The following is a 7,913-nucleotide window of genomic DNA, read 5'->3' as shown; positions in this document are numbered from 1 at the left end:
TGTTGTTTTTTTCTTTTCTTTTTGTTTCTTTTCTGCCCCCCTCCCTCCCTTCTCTCTCTCTCTCTTTCTTAGTTTTACAAAATGGGTGATATAAGCCCAGGCTGGTGCTCAACTTGCCCTTGCCATCCTCCTGCCTCTGCTTCTTGAGTGCTGGGGTGACAAGTATGTACCAACATGCTCATCTACAGAAATGCTTTGAAATGTCAACAGTTCATCAGACTCTTGACTGCCATCTCCCCACCATCTCCCTCCTGCAGATGTGTTAAGAGCCGCTTTGGCTACTGAGCCTTACAGAGGCAGAGGGCATATTTTTTTCTTTTTAATTTCACTCGATGAGTCATCCACTCCCTTTTTCCCCTATCCAAACCACTAAATAAACTTGCCCTACATTTGTCCTTTTAGGAAAAGTGGTTGAGAAGGATCCAAAACAAACAAGCCGGCAGACAGCCCTCTCATAGGCCTGTCTTGTCCTCCCATCACAGGCACAGCCCATGGCTTCCCTGCTGGGAAGGGAAGTTGCATTCCAACAGTTCCCTGCAGAAGACCACCAGCAGCAGTGGCAGCCAGGGGAGAAAACACTTCATATAATCTGGCCGCAGACGCACAAATTTGTGTGTCCATAGAAACCCAGGCTCTTATAATCTCTCCACCCCTTAGAACCTTGGTTCATTGTTAACCAGTTTCCTTTCTTTGACTCTTCTCAAGGTAGATTTATTAGCACTAATATGCCATGTAAATGATGATTTATGAGCGCACCGACATCCCTGAGAAAACATATTGATTTCTTGGGACTCCCTGCCCTGCTACCCAGACTTCTTAGGGGGGATTCCAATGAGCTGGCTGGAGCTGGGGTGAATTCATCGCCCTTGCTAGAGGCTTCCTGTCATCATCCTTTGTGAGTGCCCATCTTTGCAGCACTAGTATTTGGTTGTCAATCCTTGCTACCATACTCCTGATTTGTCATCCTTCAGTTGGTGCAAAGAACAAACCGTTCACAGGAGCTGATCGATAGGGAGAGATTCATTTCTCAGAGCAAGGGCACAGAGGGAGGAAGAGAAGTACACAGCTATCTTCTGTTCCCTAGTTCTGCCCATGTTCTCATACACTGGACAGGATAGAACTGAAATGCAAAGGACGCCCAGAGTACAATGCACAGGTGTCTCCTTTTTGTAAGCAAAGGTAGAAAGAGAAAGGTACAGCTACACTTCATCAGCTGGGACTAGAAATTAGGGCGCCAAGCAGAAAGCAAATAGAACCTCCAATTATGTTTACTTGCAAAGGCATCTAGGTTGTGCACTTTAAATGTCAATGAAGGAGCTAAGCTTTGTCTTCTGGGCTCAGGAAAGGCGCCGAGGGACAAGAATCTGATCAGAGTCATTGATCTCACTCACCCTCCTCTCTCATAATACTGCCCTCTCCATCTCCCTGAGAATTTTACTTTCAAAGTGGGAAAAATGGAGTTATGTGACCCTCTGGGCCGGAGCCCTCCATCCTATTGACAACTGCCATCAATCTCTCAGAGTCTCACCCCATTTGCTAAATCACAGTGGCTCCCCTGCAGTCACATGGCCATCACTGGCAAAGTTAATTGCAATCAATAGACCTAGCATTTTCCTTCCCCACCCCCACCCCCTGGTAAATCTTATCTACTTGGAAAGGCACGAGGCCAGGGCTAGGTGCACAGATTCCATGGAAAGAGGATGGTTTATCAGAGCTCTTGGGTTTTGAGCATAATTGATTTTTTCCCCGGTTTTCTGGCGCAAACGTTGAATATCATCATTTTCTGCCCATCCCTCTGTCTTTCCTCCTGATGATGGGAATGGAATCCAGGCCTTCACAAATGCTAGCCAAGTCCTCTGTCACTGAGCTACACTCTCAGCCCAACATCTTCTTGTTTTAGCAACTTTTTCCTTATTTTAAAAAAAAAATGCCTTTTCATAGATTATAAATCAATGAATATAAAACTCACTGTACAAAATCATGGAAAGTCACTGTAATGATGAAAGGAGCATCTTCAATAATTTGGTGCAGGGTCCTGTAGGAAAACATGGATGTTCTCTTTGTGTCTTTATCTCCTAAGAGGTGTCACTACTTGCTAAGAAGCTTCCTACTGGGACTTCTGGGAGTTCCTGTGAGAACAACATGTGATGGCACATGCGTGTCAAGGGCTCCACATTGGGGACACTTACAAATAGTGTGTATATGTGTGCATATGTGTGTACACACATGTGTGCATGTGTTCATGTTGTGCATGTGTGTGTGCATATATGTGTGCAGGTGTGTGTGTGTGTGTGTGTGTGTGTGTGTGTGTGTGTGTAGTGTTCAGTCCGAGCTGCCTCAGGGCAACTTCTCAAGTTGGAGTGTTAACTCTAAATCTAAAATCTGGAGAATCAAAGAAGTGCTGGAGGGAATGACTCGACCTCACTCTGCATCTCTGTCTTACTCTGTCTCTTAATTCTTTCAAGCAGGGAGAAAGCTCATTGATGTTCCAAACATACTTGGGAAGTGGGGAGATTGCTAAAGTGCCTGCCACGTATATGCCTGGGTGAGAAGCTGGGTATAGCAGTGTGTCTGAATCTTGGACCTTGCTGACCAGCTAGTCAGCCTAGGCATCTGCTCCAGATTGAATGAGAGACCCTGACTCAAAAAAAGTAGGGCAGAGAGCAATAGAGAAAGACACCTGACACCAAGTCCTGGGTTCCACATGCATGTGTACACACTTGTGCACACACCACACAGGTGTGGGGAAGACTTCTTTAGGGATGACCACCTTCTGTTTCCCTTGTGACTGGTGGTCATACCTCCTTGGTCTATTATAAGTTTGTGTAGAGGATGAAGAAGATTTGACAGCAGCTTTAACAAAACTACAAGCTGAAGCCCGAGTAACACCTTAGATGGAGACTTTCTACAATCATGCGGGACAGGTTCTCAGACCAGTGGGCCAAGGGATGCTATAATTAGTAAAATACCTCTCTTTCCCTGGGAGCTCCCTCCTGCCTTCCTGTCAGTGCAGATCGTTAATATCTGGAGGATGAGTGCATGGCAGCCTTCAGGATGCCTGACGGGTGTTCTACAGGGAAAGCTTCTTCCAGGCAGTTGGTCCTTGGGGTAAAGTGGAAGCCAAGCAGAGGGAAGGGTGTATGCTCAGAACTGGAGGAGAGTGCTAACAAAGGTGGTGACGGGGGCTGCTTGGGTGAGGACAGTGTAGAGTGAGCCTGGCAAACATCAATGGCATTTTAAGTTCCCATTGCCTTGGCTTCTCTGCTGAGAGAAATACCCTAGCACTCAGAGCTAAGATAAAACCGTTCCCTCCTGAGTTGTGTGTTGTCAGGTTATTTTATCCCATCAACTAGAGAGAAGTCCAGGACACCCAGGTACCTTTTCAGTCATTATCAGAGAATTGTCTATTTATGATTCACATTAAAAAGAGTAGTGCATCTGATCTGTGAGATGTGTGAGAGGTGATGGGGTTCATTCCCTCTTCTATGGTATTTCCATCCTTAGGATTTCTGCATGGACTATTTCCCCTTACATAAGTCTTTCCTTACAAGGCACAGGGTGTTGCAATGAGCTTATTGGTTTATTTGGATGGCATTAATTTAAATTAATTTTGTTCCACTGTTAGATCTGAGTCAGGGCCTCAGATTCCAGCTTGCTATGAACAGGTAGGGACGATTACAGTCCCACTACTAATTAGGCAGGGCACTCAACACTAGGGACGTAATGAGTCTCTGCAAGGACTTAGGAAGTTAATGTTTTCCTTTTTGTTTTGTTTTATTTTTTCAGTGTGAGTGATATCCTAGGTACCACATAAATCAACGTAAAAGCCACTTCAATTCTTGAACTGGGTCTAGCATTAACTTTGTTTTATATCTGAGGAAAAGCAAGAACCAGTTAGTCAAGGTCTTCAGAGAAGTATGATGCATACCTGCTGCCTTGCTTTCTCTGATGACTGAGGCAGAACAATCCGGGCATGGTAAAAAGCCTTAGAGGCCCATAAGCTGAATTATAATACAGAGTGCTTATTCTTCATGGGGACAAGAACACACATCTGTGTTTCACAATGGTTATCTGTAATATTTGCAACTGGAAAGATTAAAGAGCTATGTTTAAGCCTGATTTTGCCAGTAGGGCAAGTCACTTAACCTCTCCTTGATCATCAGAGAAAGCATGTGTTTTCAGATGAAAGGAGACCTTGCAAAGCAAAATGAAATGCAAACACACTGTGCTAATGTAAAGCGATGGATGATCTTGAACTTCCCAGGACTGAATATCCCAAAAGAGTTGCCAATCCTTCCAACATAGAGAAGTTACTCATCTAGTTTCCATAGCACTGGATAGGTCCTTGATAAATAGTTCTGGAATCAACAACTATTGAGATTTCCTGATACATAAAGTTGAAACTTGCCTTAAGCTAGTGGTTCTCCTCCTTCCTAATGCTGCAACCCTTGCCTACAAGTCCCTTGTGCTGTGCTGACCCCCAACCATAAAATTATTTTGCTGCTACTTCATAATTGTAATTTTGCCACAACTGTGAATTGTTATGTGAACATCTGATATACAGAATATCTAATATGTGGCCCCTTGTGTGAGTGCAGCACACAGGTTGAGGAACACTGCCCTAAGCAAACATCTCCTGGTGAATGGTGCAGGCTGGGCTGTAGCTCCAGTAGCAGAGATCTTGCCTAGCATGCCTGAAGTTCAATCCCCAGCACAGTGGATATGTGTAGGGAGTGTCCTGTATGAAAAAATGTACAGAAGGAAGCTAAGTATTTGTTTGGATAACAAAACTGAAGAAAGAATGGAGCGCTCGCCTGAGAAATGAAATTTCTAGATTTTTAGAAACAGAAACTTGAGACAGTTTAGGTAGGCTCTAGGCTCTGCCAGGTCTATCACATAAAAATGTCTGGCACAGGTGCTATGTAAAATAAGAAAAAGCCACTTTAAAAATTCCAGTCAGTGTAAACATGGCTTGCCTGTGGGGGATACTCTGCTGAAAACCAAAAGCATGATTAGCTTGAGGAGAAAGGAAACTTCTGTATGTGTCATTGTAAACAGACATGAGCTTCTGGAGAGAGAAGTGACCCAGGATCCCTGTAAGAAGTACCTGCCAATCTGAAGCCTCTGTGTGCTTTCCTGTGAGCTGGTAGCCAATGTCAGGCTTTTGTCTTAAGAAATCTGCCCCTAGGAGAGGAGGCAGGAACTTTGACTTTGTGGAGCCCTGATTAAGGGCTCAGAGGCCAGCACAGAACGTGTACACAGCTTCCACCAGGTAGGATGCGGCTTCTAGATTTCCACATCCAGGACAGATTAGTACCAGAGAAGTTAGGTAAGGAGAAATGACCACATTTCCCAAGGCATTTGATTGGTTTGTTGAGTAGTTTCCTCTCTTTTCATTGAGGTACCATTTAATACTTTTCTATTTCTATCAGGGCTTGGTAATGTGAGCCTGGAAACTCTTTTCTCCTGTGCATTTGGCATGATTCAGAACATAGATGAACTACATAACAACACTTGGAGACCTGAGTGCCATTTCATCTTGCTAAAATGCTGTCTAATGGTTTCTGTTCAGCATAGGGGCAGCATGTGTCTGTGTGTCTCCAAAGAGCTGTGGCAGAGGGAACAGAGCACAGCTTCTGGTATGATTGTGTTAAAGTGCCAGACAGTACACAGATGAACACTTGTTGCCACTTTGGGAAGTCCTGAGAGAGAGAAGGGCTTTTTTTTTTTTTTCCCCACAAACAAGAGGGGAAGGGGCTGTTCTCTGAGCCCAGGCAGCTTGTCCTTAAGCCATGGAGAAATCTTGAGTTCTTATGGCCCCTTTCTTAAACACGAGTATGCACACAGAGTAACCTTCTGGAAGGTCCATAGATGGCCCAGCCTCACCTCAAAATCCAGTCTCTGGAGACTCCAGCTTTTGGAGAGTGGGAGCCCACTCTGATGTTCTTATACATTACTTACTGATTAATACTCAAAAAAAAAAAAAAAAAAAGAAGAAAAAGAAAAAAAGAAAGAAAGAAAGAAAGGAAGGAAGGAAGGAAGAAAGAAAGAAAGCTGCTGTGACAGCTCTATGTTCTTATGACTACTTGGGGGAAGATGGGTATGGGCACCACTATCCCTTGTTGCAAGTGGAGAATAGAGGCAAGCAGACTCCTTCTGACCCAGTGAGAGTGAACCAGAATTCTCAGTTCACACTGCTCCATTTACCACCACCACCCCACCCCCGACTATTATTGTGACTCTCATTACTCTTTAGAGTGTGTACAGTTAAATTAAAGGTGCTCGGGGGAGAAGGGGATTCTGAAGCATGGATTTTCTGATGGACAAATGAGGTTTCCTCAAGTTCTTTGACTCTGGAAGGACAGTTTTCAACCACATTGGTGCTCCCTAGGATGGACTGGACCCTGGAATTGCAGCTGCCATGGAGACTCTGGGAAGGCTTCAGGATGGCATAGCTGATTCCGAGCAGAGTCACCTGTGTAGGGAGACATATCTCTCTCTGCCCACCAAGCCATCATGTCTATTAACTCTGGCCTTTTCCTCAAGGTTTGCTTCCTTCTTCCCCACAGAAACAGCCTTTCTCTAACAGCCCCAGGTCAGGGATGGGTGGGAGGCTGGGGAAATGGAGGTGAAGTGGGATTTGGGGTAAGGGATGGGGTTTGGATGGGGTGGGGGTAAGGGTTGAGCATGGGGCTCGTGTAGGGGTGTGGGGGTAGGGGTTGCAGGGGTGGGGTGTGGGGGTGGAGTTTGAGGATGTGGGGTGTAGGGGTGTGGGGTGAGGGTTGAGAGTGGAGCTGGTGTAGAGGTGTGGGGATGGGGTTGGGGGTGGGGTGGTATAGGAGTGTGGGGGTGAGGGTTAAAAGTGGGGCTGGTGTGGGATGGGGGTTGGGGGCGGGCTTCCATCCTAATACATTTCTAGCTAAGCTGGATTTTCTTGTTCTGCAGCATACCTGGGGGAAGGCCAAGCATCACACACTAAAGCTTCTGGAGCTCCAGTGTATCTTGTGTCAAACACCTCCTTAGGGTAGTCTGAGCTTCCCCTCCTCGTTGGGATGGCCGGAGCTTTTCCTCCTCTGTGTGATGGCCCGGGGTTTTCTTCCTCCGTGGGATGGCTCTAGCTTCCCCTCGGTGTTTTTATTCCCCAGGTGATTTCATTCTCCCCTTCCATCTTTCCAGCCGCTGGAAATATGCCTACAGTTTGTGAGCCCCCATTAGAAGGGTAGCTGGAAGCCAGAGGGAGGACTCACTCGAGGGAGCACTAAGCATCCTCAGAAGAGCCAGCCTGTGGAGGTGTGCTAAAAAGATCCTGATGATAGCTTTACCTTCCATTTGTTTCTGCCACAGCAGCCCAAGACCTGAGGTGCTGTTATGACTCAGTCCTGGAGGGTCAGTGGCCCAGCTGTTGTGTTCACTCTGAGCCAGACTTGTTGACACATATGCCCACTGGAAGCTTCAAGTTCACCTGTAGTTTTAGCATCAAGTACACCACGACAAAATTTGAACTTGAACATCTTTCTGGCAGCTGTTTTTCAGCCTTCCAAGTATTAGAAAATATGTTTGGGTAGAAGAGAGACTTATAACTACATCAATAAGAAGGGTCTTTGTATTTAAGATGACTTAACCTGACAGCTGGAGGGGACTCAAGAGAAAACCAAATCCAATCTCATAGAAATCTCATTTTCCAACAGATCCAAACATTAGCTTCACAGCATTTCTCCTGATCAAGTACAAGGACCCAGGTCTACTGAGGCTGGAGATCTTTGTGTCTCTCTTTCTTTGGAGCACATGTTTGGAATGTTCTAAAACCTTTCTCTTAAATTTGAAACCTAGGAAAAATGTTTGTGATTCTGTTTTGTTTTCAAACTTTTTTCCCCCTATGGTGCCTATTTTCTTAGCATTAATTGAGGCATCAT

The sequence above is a fragment of the Phodopus roborovskii genome, unplaced genomic scaffold, assembly GCF_943737965.1.
Source record: "Phodopus roborovskii unplaced genomic scaffold, PHOROB, whole genome shotgun sequence".
Classification (NCBI taxonomy): Eukaryota; Metazoa; Chordata; class Mammalia; order Rodentia; family Cricetidae; genus Phodopus; species Phodopus roborovskii.
The sequence above is the reverse complement of the archived record's forward strand: the minus strand, read 5'-3'. Positions refer to the sequence as shown.